Source organism: Sorex fumeus, unplaced genomic scaffold, assembly GCF_029834395.1.
Source record: "Sorex fumeus unplaced genomic scaffold, SorFum_2.1 ptg000265l, whole genome shotgun sequence".
NCBI lineage: Eukaryota > Metazoa > Chordata > Mammalia > Eulipotyphla > Soricidae > Sorex > Sorex fumeus.
In genome coordinates, this window is record NW_026606322.1 from 23,961,456 (window position 1) to 23,979,205 (window position 17,750).

Sequence of the window (17,750 nt, forward strand, 5' to 3'; positions counted from 1 at the left end):
CAATTCTGCAAGCACCACAACCAAGCATGTGAAACTCCTGTTCATGGAAACAACAGTAACAAAGGGGAGTGAAGTGTGTGTTTGTGGGAAACAACATAGAACTACCTGATGGAATTAGAGATGCAGCTCAGATAGAACATGTCTCAAACTGATGAGACCCTATATTTAATCTTTCAGCAGTGTCAAAAAAAAAAAAAGGAACTACCTTATGATCCAGCAATACACTCCTAGGTATATATCCCAAATACTCAAAATCTAATACCAAAAATGATAGTTGTAAGCCCTAATGTTATTTTAGCATTACTGTTTTTTAAATTTTAAAATATTTGGGAGAATTTCAGGTATTTATACTATTGTGTTCTGTTTTGGCATGTATTTCACTTGTCTTCCTGTATCTTTGCTTGAAGCCTTTTTCTATTCTGGAGAAGCCCATGTTCTCTCTTGGATATGCATTTCCTCACTTTTTCTTCCTTCATATCTTTCTAAGTTTTGTTTAAGAGAAACTATTTTCACTAAAAAATCTTATAAAAAAACGTTTCTTTTAATAGTAGCTTATGATAAAGAATCAGTTAAAGTAGCGACAGCAGTCACCTGGGAAGATAGCTCAATGTACTGGAGAGTGCGTGCTTTGCAAGGAGAAGGCCTGATTTGATCCTTAGCACTTGCTTGTACTCCCGAGCACTTCAGGAAGCAACCTCAGAGCACAGCCAGGAGTGGCAACAGAGCAACACTAAGTGTAACCTACAAACAAAAAGAGTTTTTCCCACTTTTAGTGATGTTGCATATTGTTGTATGGTAGTCCCAAATCTTTGAGTCTTCTCATAACAGCTACCAATCCCAAAGAAAGTACTTGGACGGTCCTCAGTATAAAATATGGACTTACTATTACAGAGGTATGTATTACAGCAGGATTGAGAGACCGTGCCTTAGTGTTTTCAGGAAGCATAACATTTATTCAAGGTGAAATAGATTAAAGGCAAGCAGCTATATGTGACACAACTTTGAGGAAAACCAAATGGGAGGGATGTGTTATTCTGTGCATAAAAATTTGTGAAAATGCATACAGAAAATAACTGCGGCTAGGAGATGTCTCAGGCCTGGCCTTAGTTTCTTACCTAAGAGTCTAGAGGTGGGGTGTGTGTGTGTCCCTGCGTCCTTAAGTTTATTTCAGTTTTCACACATGAAAATTCTGATTCCAAGTCCGGAGTGATAGTACAGTGGGTAGGGCATTTGCCTTGCACGCAGCCGACCTGGATTTAATCCCTGGCCTATATGGTCCCCCATGCACCACTAGGAGTAATTCCCGAGTGCAGAGCCAGGAGTAACCCCTGAACATCGCTGGGTGTGACCCAAAGAGAAAAAAAAATTCTGAGTCAGCTTGAAATTCTGCTTGGCATTATTAAGTCAAGAATTGGGAGCTGGAGCAATAGCACAGCGGGTAGGGCATTTGCCTTGCACGTGGCCAACCCCAGTTCAATTCCCAGCATCCCATCTGGTGCCCTGAGCACCGCCAGGGGTAATTCCTGAGTGCAGAGCCAGGAGTAACCCCTGTGCATTGCAGGGTGTGAACCAAAAAGCAAAACAAAACAAAGAATTATTTTTAAAGGCTGAATAACTTTTATATTTTTATTTTGTCATGACTAATTATTTATTCGCCTTTCCATCACTCACCCCCCGCTTTTTTTTTGACATTGCAGAGGTCATACCCATTTGGTTATGCACTCTCATACTTGGTTGTGGTGTATGCACATGTACTTATCAGGGGTCACACTCTATAATTGTGGGGCTCACACTCATTTTTGTTTGCACAGCTTAGTTGCAGAAACCAGAAGCTGGACTCTTGTGGCACAGTGGATACCATATGACAGTGCTTTGGGATCACAGTTGGTGCATGTGGGAATCAATGAGAAAGAAACTTAAAGAGTCTCATGCTTGCAAGGCAGGCATTTTCCCCATTGATCAATCCCTGGAACATATTTTAGCATTATTAACAATAATCAAAAAATGGAAGCAACTCAAATACACATTTCAGATCAATAGATCACGATCATCCTGTTGTTCGTCGATTGCCTCAAGCAGGCACCAGTAACGTCTCCTTCGTCCTAGCCCTGAGATTTTAAAAAAGTGCCATATTGAAGGCTCTTTCAGGGTTAGGAGAATGAGACCCATCATTGTTACTGGTATTTGGCATATTGGGTATGCCACGGGGAGTTTGCCAGACTCTGCCGTGTGGGCAGATTACATTCGGTAGCCTGCCAGGTTGTCCAAAGCAAGAATGAGATAATAAGATGTCATGTGGCCGTAAATGCAGCCGTGCGCTTCCGGGAGTTGGGTTTTATAGTTTCTGGGTCTTGGCCGTTGATGGGATTACATGGCGCCAGGGGGCAGTTGGTGGGTGTGACCCCTGCCTACTGGAAGATGGAGGATCTGGGTGGAGGATGCTCAGCCCCAATCCGAGCAGGCTTGGAGATCTCAGCCCCGGGAACCGCATGCCTTTGTTTCTCTGTTGGTACCTTATGCGTGTGGAGAGTGGTCTCAGCAAGATGGTGGCTGGTTCTGGAGGTCTTTGGCTGCCGGGGCTCTGCTTGGGGCGGGGAGGAACTCAAATGCACATTTCAGATCAATAGATAAACAAAGTTATATGTTCATACAGTGGGAAATCATTCAGTCCAAAAGAAATGAAATCCTGAGAATTTCATAGCATATACTCTGAAGACACTACATACGAACTAAGTCAGATATAAAGGATATAAAGCCAGATATAAAGTCCACTTTTTCGAGCTAACTGGAATTGTCAAGTATAAAGACTAGTATAATGTTTGCTAGGGTTTCAGAGTTTTAGTATGGAATAAAAAAAGTCTGAAGTTTCATAATTTACAATACTATCTACAGTTATACACATACATTATTCCCATACTACAACTATCACCAGAGAATCTACTTCTCTCTGCAAATGTCCCAAAGACCCCTCCCATCTACCCAAGTCTACAGAAACTCCTTTGTTCTGTTGACCAACAGTGCAGTTCTGTTGCCTTAGACATTTTGTTGCTTCTGTTACTCACTCACGGTCGCTCACGGTCCTCCTGTTGTTCTTCGATTTGCTTGAGCAGGCCCAGTAATGTCTCCTTCATGAGACTTGTTGTTACTGTGTTTGGCATATCAAATATGTCACAGGTAGCTTGCCAGGCATTGCTGTGCGGGCGAGATACTCTCGGTAGCTTGCCGGGCTCTCCGGGAGGGGCGGAGGAATCGAACTTGGGTCGGCCATGTGGCTGCGTGCAAGCCCTACCTGCTGTGCTATCGCTCCAGCCTGTTACTATTTATCTTTATTCTATGAGAGGTTTTTAGAGTCTTTTTTTAAAAATTTAAAACACTTCAGGAAATTGCTGTCATCTTTGTCCAGGGCTATGCTAATTTTCTCTGTATGGTTTCCAATTTTAGTATATATGCTGACACTGCAAAAGAAACAAAACCCACTACAAAACAAATAAAATTAAACTCTTTTTTTTGCTTTTTTGATCACACCCAGCTATATTCAGGGGTTACTCCTGGCTCTACACTCACAAATTACTGCTGGCGGTACTCGGAGAACCCTATCAGATGCTGGAGATCGAACCCAGTTTGGCTGCATGCAAGGCAAATGCCTAATCCTCTGTACTATCACTTCAGCCCCTAAAAATTAAACTTTAATCAAGCATACTTTTGTAAAACTAAAGTATAATTTTTCTTTTCACTGCTAAATTTTAGTTTTCTTGAATTGCTCTATATTAATAAGGAATTATGAAAGATTTTGCTTCACTTTTACTTAATATACCAAGAAAGCAAAGAATCAATGCTTCATTTTTCTTTATCACCAGGTCTTTGTTTTTTTTCTTTTTTTTCTCTTTTTATTAGTGAAACACCATGAAGTACAGTTATAGACTTACAAATTTTTGTGCTTGGGTTTCAGTTATACAATGATCAAGTACCCATCCCTCCACCAGTGCCCATCCTCCACCACCACGGGTCCCAGCATCCCCCCCACCCCCCTCCAGTCCCACCCTGCCTCTGTGGCAGGGTATTCCCCCTTGTTCTCTCTCTCTCTCTTCTTTTGGGTACTGTGTTTTGCAAGAGAGGCATTGAGTGGCAATCATGTTTGGTCTATAGACTACTTTTAGCATGCTTCTCCCACCCTGGGAGGGTCCTCACAACACCCTTTATTTGGTGCTCTCTTCTCTATCTGAACTTCCTTTTCACCTAGCACGTGTGGCTGGCCTTCGAGTCATGGAGCAAAATTCCTGGTACTAATCTCAGCCATTCCTGGGTGTTAGTCTCCCTTTTTGTTGCTTTATGTTCCCCAGATGAATGCAATCTTTCTGTGTCTATCCCGCTCTTTCTGACTCATTTCGCTTAACATGATACTTTCCATGTAGTACCACTTGTATGTAAATTTCATGACTTCGTCTTTTCTAACAGCTACATAGTACTCCATTGTGTAAATGTACCAAAGTTTCTTTAACCAGTCATCTGTTCTCGGGCACTCAGGTTTTTTCCAGATTCTGGTTATTGTAAAGAGTGCTGCAATGAACAAACAATTGCAGATGTCACTTCGACTATACCTTTTTGCCTCTCTGGGATATATTCCCAGGAGTGCTATAGCTGGGTCAAATGGGAGATCAAATTCTAATTTTTTGAGAATCGTCCATACTGTTTTCCAAAAGGGTTGGACCCTCCGGCATTCCCATCAGCAGTGAAGGAGGGTCCCTTTCTCGCCATATCCGCGCCAGCATTGGTTGCTTTTGTTCTTGTGAATGTGGGCCAGTCTCTGTGGTGTGAAATGATATCTCATTGTGGTTTTGATCTGCATCTCTCTGATGATTAGTGATGTAGAGCATTTTCTCATGTGCCTTTTTGCCACTCGGATTTCTTCTTTGCGAAAGTTTCTGTTCATTTCCTTGCCCCATTTTTTGATGGGGTTGATCACCAGGTCTTTGATTAAATAAACCTAGTCTTCTCAGTATTAAAGAGTAAAATTTTGTTCACAACTATGTGAACCTTCTATATATGCTTTTCAAGTTGCTAATTGTTCCTTTGCTTAAATTTATAGCTAAATGTTGTTTGATATTATTTTAAGATACCTGTCAAATGTTTAAAATCTTTTGCTACTTTGGAGGTGAGGCCTATGGAGGTCTTAAGTGACGCTTTAGCCAGGTGTGGGCCCCAAACCAAAAAATCAACAACTTTGGGGCTTGAGAGATAGTAAAGGGACTAAAGCATTTGCCATCATAACCAGATGACCCTGATTCAATCCCTAGAACCACTAGGACTGATCCCTGAGCACTACTGATGTGGCTCCGCCCCCCCCCCCCCCAAAAAAAAACTTAGGTGATGCCTTTAGTTTTATTCCATGTCAAGGACTAGGAGTGGGGTGATTCCACTTCCACACAAGTTATCCCAGAATTGCTGTTCTAGGGAAAGGAGGCAGGAAGCCAGTCACCTCTGGAATAGGTTGGGAAGGTAGGTTAGTACTGGAGGTGCAGACAGCAGAGCCCCCTAATCCCCAGCCTGAGCTATTCTACTTCCATCCTGATTCAGGTAAGACTGTGCAGAGCCCCCCAAATGCAGTCCTGATTTCTGCTCCCTTCATTGCCTCGAGCTGCTATTGATTTCTCTTCCCCCAATTTGCCTTAGCACTCCAGAAGCTCGCCCCATGCTCAGTCCAGTGAGGTTTTGGTTCTGGGAAATTAAAAGTGAAGAAGTTAATTGGAACAAAGTGCCCCTGAAGGAGCAGCTTCAAAGACCTTTTCCTTCTGCCTCCTTTATTAAGAGGTAGAACTATTAAGGGATTGGAGCCCTCAAACTGTCCCCAGTTTACTCTTGGTTTTCATTTATGGACAAAACTTTTTCTCCGTGACCAAATCTGAGTCTGGCTCCAGTGAACCCTTTCAACTAGGCTCCGATGTTAGGTGCTGTTCTTAAGCTGTTCTTGAATTCTGCTGAATCAGTTCAGTGAGAATCTCCTACCTTTTGAGGCAGATAAAATTACTTTTTTTATCCTGATCTGCACGAATTCTATTGTCTTGCAGGAATTTCCCTTATCCATTAACAGAGCAATAAGGCCTCCCCCCTCCAACTCCATTTGTCCTTTTATTTTTAGGCCTGCGGGAGGGGGGCCTTAAAGGGGGCACCTCAAACCCAGAGCATGAACAAGTGAGTCACATCTCTGTTACTCTTTTTGTTTTGGGGCCTCACCTGATGGTGGCTCAAGGTCATGTGGGGCCAGATAATGAACCTGGACTTCTGGAACTCCAGCCCTTTGAGCTATCTTCAGTTACACAATGCTCTTTTTTTTTTTCTTTTGGTGATGGGGCAACTCAGGTGTGCCCAGGGCATACTCCTGGTTCTGTGCTTTGGGGATCACTCCTGGTGGTACTTGGGGACCATAGATGGTACTGGAGATTAAAGCTGGGTCAGTTGCATGCAAATCAAGTGCCTTACCTGCTGTACTGTATCTCTAGCCCCCACTTCTTGTATTTGAAGCTGATTTTTCTCTTTCTCTCCTTCTGTAAACTCCCCATGACAGTAATTTTACTTTGGGAGAGTTTGGCCTCTAAGAGTAGTGCTTAGAGGGTCTTCTCAATCTTTGCTCAGGAGTGACCCCTGGTGGTGCTTAGAAGTTACTCCATATTTGGTTCTGGGTATTGAACCTGGGTTTTTAGGATTCAAGACGAGAGCGTTAACCCCTGTACTTACTACCTGGCCCCTTTAATCATTTTTCTTGAAAAAGCCTTCCTTATCATATTTGAAGATGTAATGAATATTTGTTTGGGGGCCGATTTGGCAGTGCTCAGTGCTGACTCCTGGCTCTGTGCTCAGGGATCACTCCTTTGTAGTGCTTGGGGGACCATATGTCATGCCAAAGATGGAACATGAGTCAGCCGCATACAAGGTAAGAATCCTACCCACTATACTATCTCTCCAGCCCCTGAAGGTGTCATAAATGTTTTAACACCCTCCCTCCCCCAAATCTTTAGCTCCAGCTGAACTAGATTTTTTTCTCCTGCTTTAAGAACTTTGCTTATGCCCTTTGTCTCTAATTTTGCTTTTCCAGTTAACTACTAATATTCTTCAAACTAAGCATCATTTTCTCAGGGAAGTAGTCCCGAAGTTGCAGGATTGAGTTCCTCTCCTTCTGCATGATCCATGGCATTCTTTTATCTTTTTTATTTCTTTTTGGGTCACACCCGGTGATGCACAGGAGTTACTCCTGGCTCTGCACTCAGGAATTACTCCTGGCGGTGCTCAGGGGACCATATGGGATGCTGGGAATCGAACCTGGGTTGGCCTCATGCAAGGCAAATGCCCTCCCTGCTGTGCCATTGCTCCAGCCCCTATCTTTTTTTTTTGTGTGTGTGTGTCATTTAAGCTTTGCCAGGGACCAAACTGGCCAGCTGATGAGACAGCAACATTCCCAGAATCAAAGATCACCCTGTGGGCTCTGGCACCAAAAACAGAGCTCATGGCTCATCCCAAGTCTGGTAGCTGAAGGCTATATTCCATGCTTACCAAGTATACCTCTCCCACTGGTCTTTGTTACCTTTCCCACCAAGACAATTGAAAATCCTGCTTAGTCTTCTGAGGGCACAGCTCTATTCCAGCCTCACGGAGATCTGTAGAGTCCACCCTGGAGTGCACCTCTATAAACTTCTATTTATTCACTCTATTCATCTCTGTCCCTCTGTCTGAGGACCAATCAGGTCACAATCAGGGAGCTCAGGATTACTCTTTGCTTTCCAGGGAACCACATGGGAGGCTGGGGATTGAACCCTCATCAGCCATGTGCAAGGCAAGCACCCCATTCACTCCTGTCCCAGCATCCTTTATTTTAAAATATATTTTTTACTCCGTTTCTGTTCATTATAAACATTGTGTTAGTTATGTTTCCTAGTGTTCACAATACATAGTATTGAAATTAAAATATGAAATTGAAGGGGCTGGAAAGATAGTGCAGGGATTAAGGCATTTACCTTGCACATCCCTGTCTCTGGTTCAGTTCTTGGGCAATACCATGTATAGTCCCCTGAGGATCATCAGGAGTGCTTCCTGAGCACAGAGCCAGGATTATTAATTGAAGATATGAATAGACATGCATAATATACATTTTTAAATATATTTTTTGGCTTTTTGGGTTCCTCCTGGTGACGTTGAGGGGTTACTCCTGATTCTGCTCTCAGGTATTACCACTGAGACCCTCGGTGGACCATATGAGATGCCGGTGATTGAACCCAGGTCTGCCATTTGCAAGGCCAGTACCCTACCCATTGTACTATTGCTCTGGCCCTATAATACAAATATTTAAATTAAAAAATGACAAACACAAAAATGGAGTTTGTGATTTTTAGTTTTTATGGCCAGTTGTGATTTTAATATGGTATAAATAATATCAAAATCAAAGATTGATGTTTTTATATTTAGTTCCCAACACCCACAGGTTTGGCAGATTCTATTAAACTTAAGAAAGTAGCTCTCATTTTTGTTTTGGGGCCACACTTGGCTGAACTCAGGGCTTACTCTCGGCTATTTGCTCAGGGTGCTGGGGAATCAAAGCATGTTTTTTTGCATGCAAGGCAAGTGCCATAACTGCTGTACTATCTCTTCTGCCTCAGAAAGTAACTTTTACAAAACAAAGATACTGTAATTTGAAAATTCCAATAAAATGGTAATGAAGGCACTCACCAACATCATGGTTTGCTAATATGTGGTGCTTAGTATTGAACCAGGGCACTGAAAGAAAACATGGTCACTTAGAAAAAAATTCAGACTTCAAGCTAGAACTGCTTGTTTTTGATTTTGTATGGGGTTAGGGGCACACTGGGCAGTTCCAGGGGATCATGTGGTTCTCAGAGCACCATGTGGTGCTGGGGTGGGGGGATGGGGGGAGACAAACTGGGGTTAGCTGTATGCAAGGAATATGCCATAATACCTACACTATCTCTCTGGCCCCTTAAACATTTTGTTTTCCTTTTAGTATCCTTAGTAGCAGAGTTTCAGTGGGACAAAAAAAAAATCTTATAGGCTAGGATGTGATAAAATCACATGAGCAAGGCCCTGGGCTTAATTTCAGCCACTACAAAAAACAAACAACAAACAAAATAACCCCAACAACAATAGAATAAAACTTAAAGAAAAAACTTAAGCGCTTTGCTTTTTTTCTCTTTTTTGGGTCACACCCAAATATTCAGGGATTATTTCTGACTCTGCACTCAGGAATTACACTTAGCAGTGTTTGGGGGATCATATGGGATGCCAGGGATCGAACCTGGGTCAGCCACATGCAAGGCTACTGTCTTACCCACTGTACTATGGCTCTGGCTATCACTTTGCTTTCTTTTTGTGGTGCTTCTAGTTACTATTGGTAATCGTGAGAACTTAATACTTGTTTTGGCTTTCAAGGATCTTTTAAAGAATTCGAAAATTGATTTTAGGCTGGAAGAAGGGGCTAAGTTATATATTTCTGTACCAGCAGAAACCACAGGAAACTCCTTTTTCAAAACAGTAGCTGCAGGTTTACCCAAAGGTTTAGGACTTGTGATCCATTCCCGACAGTGGTGCTTTATCCATGTTAGTAGCTGTTCATCACTTCCTAGCTGGTGTCTTACATGGTGTTCAGAATCAATAAGCGCAACAGCGTAGACTTTGTTCATCACTTCCCACTTTCTATGAGCAAGCAGGTCCATAAAAACCAAGCCTCCGTAGCCATGTGCAATGAAGGCAATGTCCTTGCTCTTACTCTTTGAAATGAAGTCGTCCCAAACGGAAATCACGTGCTCTTCGGGGGTGTTGCTGCATGTTTTTGGAATGCAATGAAGAGGTTGCTGGATTGATAAAAAGCTCTCAGCATGAGACATTTTTAGGGAGGAGAACTCACTATTTTGTGATAAATGGTCTTTCCACTCTTCCCCCAGTTTCAGCTCCACAAAATTATCATTGGGATTTAGCACAATTACTTCATAATGTGCCTGTAATGCCATCTGAATACATGGTATCTGGCTTCCATGCTGGAGACCATGATGTATTGTTGCCTGCTGACTCCACTGACCAGCTCGAAAGACCCCACGGTCTTGAAGAAGGACAAGAAGAGAGTGATGATTTAATAAAGCTTTTTCACTCATGAAAAAAAAGCTTCTTGGTTCCTTATCTGTCTGTAGTGGAATGTATACTTTTTGTAATTTGCACACTCTCTCCAACAGCTCATAAGTGTATCGCTCAAGCAAATGTCCAAGGGCCTGGTAGTGCTTACTGTTCCTCTCAAGTTCATTTTTATAATAGTTAAAGACAAAAGGCTTTTGTGTCTCAGTGTGTCTCAATTCATTTTTTCCATTGAAGTCATATTTAAGTTCTTCCTGTAAGTTAGATTGTTGAATAAAGTTTTGGAAGCTCAGCTCCTGAGTCACAGGTAAACACTGAAAGTAAGAAACAACAACAAGAAAACCCAGCAGTATGTCAGAGTCAGAAAAAATTGAAATTTTAACCTGCTAATTTTTTTGTAAAATGTAAAAAATCCTGTAAATGCCTATTCCCTCTGGTGGTTCGGTGACCACCATCTTCCAGAGGCCATTGAACAGTCAGGTATGGGCCAGCAGTGACAAGACACGGGGGGGGGGGGGGGAGGAACCTCACGGGATGGGGATAGAGCCGGCCCTTTTCCTTCCCCCGTCCCCATGAGACCCCCCAAGTCGCTACCCATGAACAGTTCCTTCAGCTACTGATCAAGCTGCTTAACAGCCATGATCCCAGAGACACACAAGTGAATCTCGGAACCCAGCAACTTTTGGCAGAAATCCCTCCAGATTGATTTATTAGAATCTCAGAATTCCAAAATATCATCATATGCTATTGATTATAAGCAACAGAAAACAAATGGTCTAATGTTGCCTTTTTGACAGGTCTGAGTGTTGGGGATAAAATCCCAAATAATAATCGTGGGTCTGGGGTTGAAATATTGAATGTAATCAAAGTAGAGAGAGAGAGTAATGTGGAAATCATCTGCCACATAGGTAGGTGGGATGGGAGTGTGGAATGGGGAGGAATCAAAGTAGAGAGAGACAGTAATGTGGAAATCATCTGCCACATAGGTAGGTGGGATGGGAGTGTGGAATGGGAAGTATACTGGGGTTTTTAGTGGTAGAAAATCTGTACGGGTGAAGGAAGGGGTGTTTCATTATTGTATGACCAAGACCTAAACCCGAAAGCTTTGTAACTGTTCTCACGGTGATTCAACAAATAAATTTATATTAAAAAATCCTGTAAAACTCAGTATCTCATGAAGATATTAACTTTCTGTGGTTAGGGAATGTAGCTTAGCAGTAGAATATTTACCCTGCGTGTTTGATTCTAGCCCCTCCCTTTGCTCCTCCAGTAAAATATATATTAACTTTCTCTCTCTTTGGGTTTTCTCTTTTTTTGAAACCCCCTGAGGTGCACAGGGGCTGCTTTGGCTCAGTACAAAGGGGCCACTGCTGGCAGTGCTCAGGAGACCACACTGTGCCAGGGAGCAACCCAGGCCTCTTGCATGCAGAGTATGCACTCCAGTTCATTGAGCTATCTCTCTTGCCCAGATGTTACCTCCTACTGTGTGGTAAAGAAACACTCAAAATAATTGTGAAATGAGGCTGGAGAAAATAGTGAAGTGGGTTGTATACTTGTCTTGCATGTGGCTGATCTGGTTTCATCCCCCCAACTCTCCCCTCCCCCAGCTGTGAATAATGCAAAGTAGTGAGTGTGAATATACTGAGAAACAAAGATACATACATATTTTTATGTATCTTTGATACTGAGAAACAAAGAAAAAAACATTTTTAATTGGTTAAAACAGAATGTTGACCCCTTGTTTATAATAAACAGGCCAGGAATCTCGACTGCTATTAATTAGACTTGCAGGAAATCAGATGTCTATTCAAAGAGAAAAATCCAGGTGTCAGGGATTAGACTCAAATGGAAGAGCACCTGGGGCTGGAGTCAAGCACAGCAGGTAGGGCCTTTGCCTTGCACACGCCTAACCCAGGCTCAGTCCTCTCCCCAACATTCCATATGGTCCCCTGAGCATAGCCTGGAGTAACTCCTGAGTGCAGAGTCAGGAATACCCCCTGAGAACTACTGCTTGTGATCCAAACCCAAACCCAAACTAAATAAAAGGGTTGAGCACAGGTTTTGCATGGGAGGCTGGGTTCTATTCCCAGCATTATGTAATCCCCCAGTACCTCTGGGATCACATGCTTCCCTAAATGGTCAATCCTTGGAGCTAAATAATAACTTCTATAACAACTCAAAAGAGCCTGGACATGATTAATAATTGACATCCCTCCCTCTAATGTTTATCCTTACCTTAGAACTCAGAAGATAAAGCCATATATAACCCTATGCAATCACATAGGATTGATTTTACTGTTTTCCAGAAAACACGTTCCAGTTGGGTTGTACCAAAAATATTCCCATTTTCCCACTTTAAATATTTCCAAATCCTTTGCCTGTCTTTCATTCTCTGTTAAAATGTAAGAGGTGGTAGCTGACTTCCTTGAAATAGCAAAATAAATATTTTTGGCTTTTCTTATTTGACTGACCTTTGTTTATCCCATAATAACTATCACGATCACAACCATCCTGTTGTTCGTCGATTGCCTCGAGCAGGCCCCAGTAACATCTCATTCGTCCTAGCCCTGAGATTTTGTAAAAAGTGCCATATTCAAGACTCTTTCAGGCTTAGGAGAATGAGACCCATCATTGTTACTGGTATTTGGCATACTGGGTACACTCCGGGGAGTTTGCCAGACTCTGCCATGTGGGCAGGTTACATTCGGTAGCCTGCCAGGTTTGTCCAAAGTAAGAATGAGATAGGATGCCATGCGGCCGCAACATCCGGGAGCTGGGTTTTATAGTCTCTGGATCTTGGCCATTGATGGGATTACATGGAGCCAGGGGGCCAGTTGGTGGGTGTGACCCCTGCCTACTGGAAGGTGAAGGATTTGGGTAGAGGATGCTCAGCCCCAATCTGAGCAGGCTTGGAGATCTCAGCCCCAGGACCCGCATGCCTTTGTTCCTGTGCCGGTACCTTCATGTGTGTGGGGAGTGGTCTCAGCATGGTGGTGACTGGTTCTGGAGGTCTTCGGCTGACGGAGCCCTGGTCGGGGCGGGGAGGGAAACTCAACAGCCAGGCATGGGGGCAGGAGACTCTGCACTGTTCTCTTCCTGGAGCTTCATGCGTGTGGAGAGTGGTCTCAGCATGGTGGTCTCAGGCAGGGGTCACACCCACCAACTGGCCCCCTGGTGCTGTGTAATCCTATCAATGGCCAAGATCCAGAGACTATAAAACCCAGCTCCAGGAAGAGAACAGTGCAGAGTCTCCTGCCCCCGCGACTGGCTGTCCTCGCCGGGGTTCCTTGGAAGGGGGCGGGATGAGTTTCCCTCCCCACCCCGACCAGGGCTCCAGCAGCTGAAGACCTCCAGAACCAGCCACCACCATGCTGAGACCACTCTCCACACGCATGAACGTACCGGCAGAGGAACAAAGGCATGTGGGTCCTGGAGCTGAGATCTCCAAGCTTGCTCGGATCAGGGCTGAGCATCCTCCACCTGGATAGTAACTATTAATACATTTTTTTTACTGATTAACAAATGACAGCAGATAGGAGAGGGAGTGAAATGTGAAACAGGAAATATAAGTCATAATCAATTATGTAATAGAAGATACATTTACTCAGATGTCTAAGAAGAAATGTTGGGAATTTTGACAATTGTGGACATAGCATAAAGGGACAAAAAGACATTAAAAAATAAGCAATTTGGAAAGCCAGGATGGTAGTATAGTGAGTAGAAGAAGACCCGGGTTCAATCCCTGGCATTCCATATGATCCAGCAACACTGCCAGGAGTAATTCCTGAGTGCAGAGCCAGGAGTAACCCTTGAGCATCACTGAGTGTGCTCCCCACCCAATTATTAAGCAATTTCCCCTAAAGCCAAACAATAATCAAATAACTACTGGATAATGATGTGGTCTCTCAAATGCATTTCTTGACAAATGCAATAATATTCTTTCTACTTAATTTCTTTTCATGACACTAGCAGTTCACAACCTATTTCTAATAAGCGGTATTCAAAAATACTATTAAGGACCATTAAAGCTATCAAAAACCTTGATAAAGGCACAATTAAAATGATGCTTGTTTTGATTTTTTTGTTTGCTTTTTGGGCCATACCAAGCAGTGCTCAGGGATACTCTGGGCTCAGTGTTCAGTGGTTGCTCCTAGTCGCAGTCCAGGAACCATACAATGCGAGGGATCAACCTGGGTCTCTTGAATGCAAATCATGCAAAGCTTACTCCTTTGAGCTATCTTTCTGGCTCTCAATGCTTTGACTTCTTAATTCTTTTCATACTTTCTGAATCTTACTTTGATTCTCAAATCCAGCTGATATTTGACGAAAATATTTGGTTGCCTATAAAGCTATCTAGATTGCTCTGTATTCTAGATTCATTAAAAACTTTCTTCTAGGAGGCCAGAGTGATAGTACAGCACATAGGGCACTTGCTTTGCACGTAGCTGACCTGGGTTCAATCCCTGGCATCCCCTATGGTCCCTGAAGCACTTCCTAATTCCTGGATTAATAGCAGAGCACAGAGCACAGAGCAGAGCCAGGATTAATCCCTGAACATTACGGGGTGTGGCCCCCAAATAAGCCCCACCCCAAAGCTAAACAACTCTTTTTTTTTTTTTTTTTGGTCAGGAGCAACAGTCCAGTGGGTAGGGAGCCTGCTTTGCACATGACCAACCCAGGTGATTCATGTTGGATTCCAGGCACCCCATATTGTCCCTCAGGCCTGCAAGAATTGATTCCCATGGGTTCCAGGAATAATCCCTAAAAATTGCCAGGTGTGGCTTCAAAATCAAAAATAAACAACAATCACAAAAAAACTCTCTTCAGGTGCCAGGAAGATAGACAGTACAGAAATTATGTGTTTGCTTTGCACAAGACCAACCCTGGTTCAATTCCCAGCCCTGAATATAGTCCCTCAAACAAGGCCAGAAGTAAGCCCACAGGCAGGAGTAATTAATTCCTGAGCACAGAACCAGGTGAACAACATTGAGTGTAACCTAATCCAACTCCCTCCCACCACCACCATCATTAACTAAAAAGAAGTGCAACCTCTGGTGGATGTGTGAGCAATGCAACAACCCCCAATGAGCACCCCAAACACAACTGGTGTGATCCCCTGTGTGCACATTTGTAAGCAAGGTGACTGAAAAAAACTGCAAACTTGAGTAATCAACATAGCCAAGTCCTTAAGCGTTCAACTTGCTACCTTGACAATGCTACTTCAGGTGAGAGTAACAATTGAAAAAAATATTGAGCAAGCACCATCACCAGATGTACAATTTCTGATTATCATAACACCATCAATAGTAACAAGTGAAGGTAGACTGAGAATTAACAAAAAATAAAATAGCAATCATTGCCATCCTGCTACTGTGCTTTATTGCTTTAGTTCCCCTCTGTGTTAGGGATCCAACCCACAACTTCACACATGCAAAGCCAGTGCTTTACTACTGAGCTAGAGCCCTGGGCTTGCTTTAGTGTTCTTAATAATCTACCTTATCGCCAGATATATAATTATTTGCTTTCTTTTCGGCTTTTGGGGTCACACCTGGCGATGCTCAGGGTTACTCTTGGCATTGCTCTGGGAACCATATGGGATTCCTGGGATCAAACCCTGGTCGGCCACGTGCAAGGAAAATGCCCTACCCACTGTACTATCGCTTCGACCCCAATTATTTACATTTTTTATTTTTAAAATCTGTCAGTGACTTGAATGCTCCATGAGAAGAGAACTTTAACTACTATTTAATTTTAATGTTCATTATATGTAACATTGCTTGATATTCTTTATATAGGTTTTTAATAAATGTAAAATAGAGACAAAATTTATTTCACAAGGTTACGAAAAATTGAAGTGTGAAACATCTTATATTGGGTCACACATTGATTTTTGGCCCACATCTGACAATGCGAAGGGGTTACTCTTGGCTTTGTACTCTGGAATTACTCCTGCTGATTCTCGGGGGACTATACAGGATGCTGGGGATTGAACTCTGGTCGGTTGTGTGCAAGGCCAGAACCTTACCTGTTGCACTATCTCTCCAGCTCCAACACTATGATTGTTATCGACACCAATAAATATACTTCAATTCATTTTGTTTATACTGTTCCATTGCTTAAATGTGCTTTATTTTGTTTAACAACTTCCCTGCTAAAAATTTAGGTTGCTCATTAAGCAGTATTGAACATGCTGTTCTTTGGTTTTTGAGCCTTTGAGACTACTCCTGACTCTGTGCTCCAGAGGTGACTTCTGGTGCGGTGTGGAACTATGTGGTGCCAGGAAATGATTCCCACCTTCTCCATGTAAAGCATGCAGCCATTTGAACTATTTCACTCAAACATTCTTTTTTTTTCTTGATTTTTAGGTCACACCCGGCTATACACAGGGGCTACTCCTGGCTCTGCATTCAGGAATTACTCCTGGCGGCGCTCAGGGGACCATATGGGAAGCTGGGAACCGAACCCAGGTCAGTCGCTACTCAAACATTCTTAGTGGCATATTTTTTTTCTTTGTTTACACCCAATGGTGCTCAGGGCTTATTCCTGGCTCTGTGCTTAGGGGTCACTCCTGGTCGGCTGAAGGGACCAAGTAGAGTGCCAGGGATAGAGGTCAGGTCTGCCACGTGCAAGTCAAGCTCCCTACCCGCTGTACTATCACTCCGGTCCCATCCTATAGCTGTATTTTTGGTACATATTAAGAGTTTCTCTAGGTCATATATCTATAAGTCTAATTTGTGTATTCTAAAAGCATTTTCCATTTTACCACATTTCACTAAATTTCTCTCTAACAGGAATTTTATAATTTGTAATCGATGTGAAGGTTTGTGCAAAAATAACAGTGATCTCTTAGATCTAGAAATACTTTGGGCAGCATGCAAATATGGAAGGCCTAGGTTGAAAGCACTTCTGTGAGTGGCTAAAATTCACAGCCCCACTGACCCCAAACCCATCTGAGGTGCCAGGAATCATATCCAGGTGAGCCACATGCAAGGCAAATGGCCTACCTACTGTGCATTCTAGGTACCAGCACAACAGTACAGTGGATAGGGCACCACTGAGTGTGGCCCCAAAACCAAAAATAAAACACAGTATATTCTCTAGTTTCTTTCATTTTCTCATTTGCTGCTCATCTAGCAGCAGGATGTTCCACCTGAGCTCTTGTTCAAATGTTTCCCCCACAACTCTCCTGCATAAGTGTCTCTAGATACGCCTGATTTCTTTCCAGCGTCCAGCTAGTGAAGCAAACTCCCCTTTAAAGCATCTCCCCTTTGTTCCTTTACTACTCTCAGCACACATTCTTATCCAGTGATCATTTCTAACTATCACCTCTCAGTATCTGTATTGCAGGCCATAAAGTCCCAAAGGAGGTCAGGGGGTAGGAGAAGGGGTAGGGGCAGGGAGAATAAAAGTGTCTGCCATAGAGGCAGGCTGGGGTGGGGGATGGGGGGTTGGGCATGGCGGGAGGGAAACTGGTGTCATTGAGGGTAGGAAATGTACATTGATGGAGGGATGGGTGTTGGAACACTGTATCACTGAAATGAACAGCTTTGTAACTATCTCACTGTGACTCATAAAAACAAAAACAAAAACAAAAAGGCATCCCTTACCCAACCCCGACTGCC

The 17,750-nt window shown here is 43.1% G+C and overlaps 1 non-coding gene across 1 annotated transcript; it reads right to left on the reverse strand.

The window, feature by feature from the left end:
* Nucleotides 1–3,359: 3,359 nt before the first annotated feature.
* On the reverse strand, nucleotides 3,360–3,461 carry LOC130018699 (U6 spliceosomal RNA). Its single transcript, XR_008791597.1, has one exon. It is a non-coding gene; the product is annotated as a U6 spliceosomal RNA (small nuclear RNA).
* Nucleotides 3,462–17,750: the final 14,289 nt, after the last annotated feature.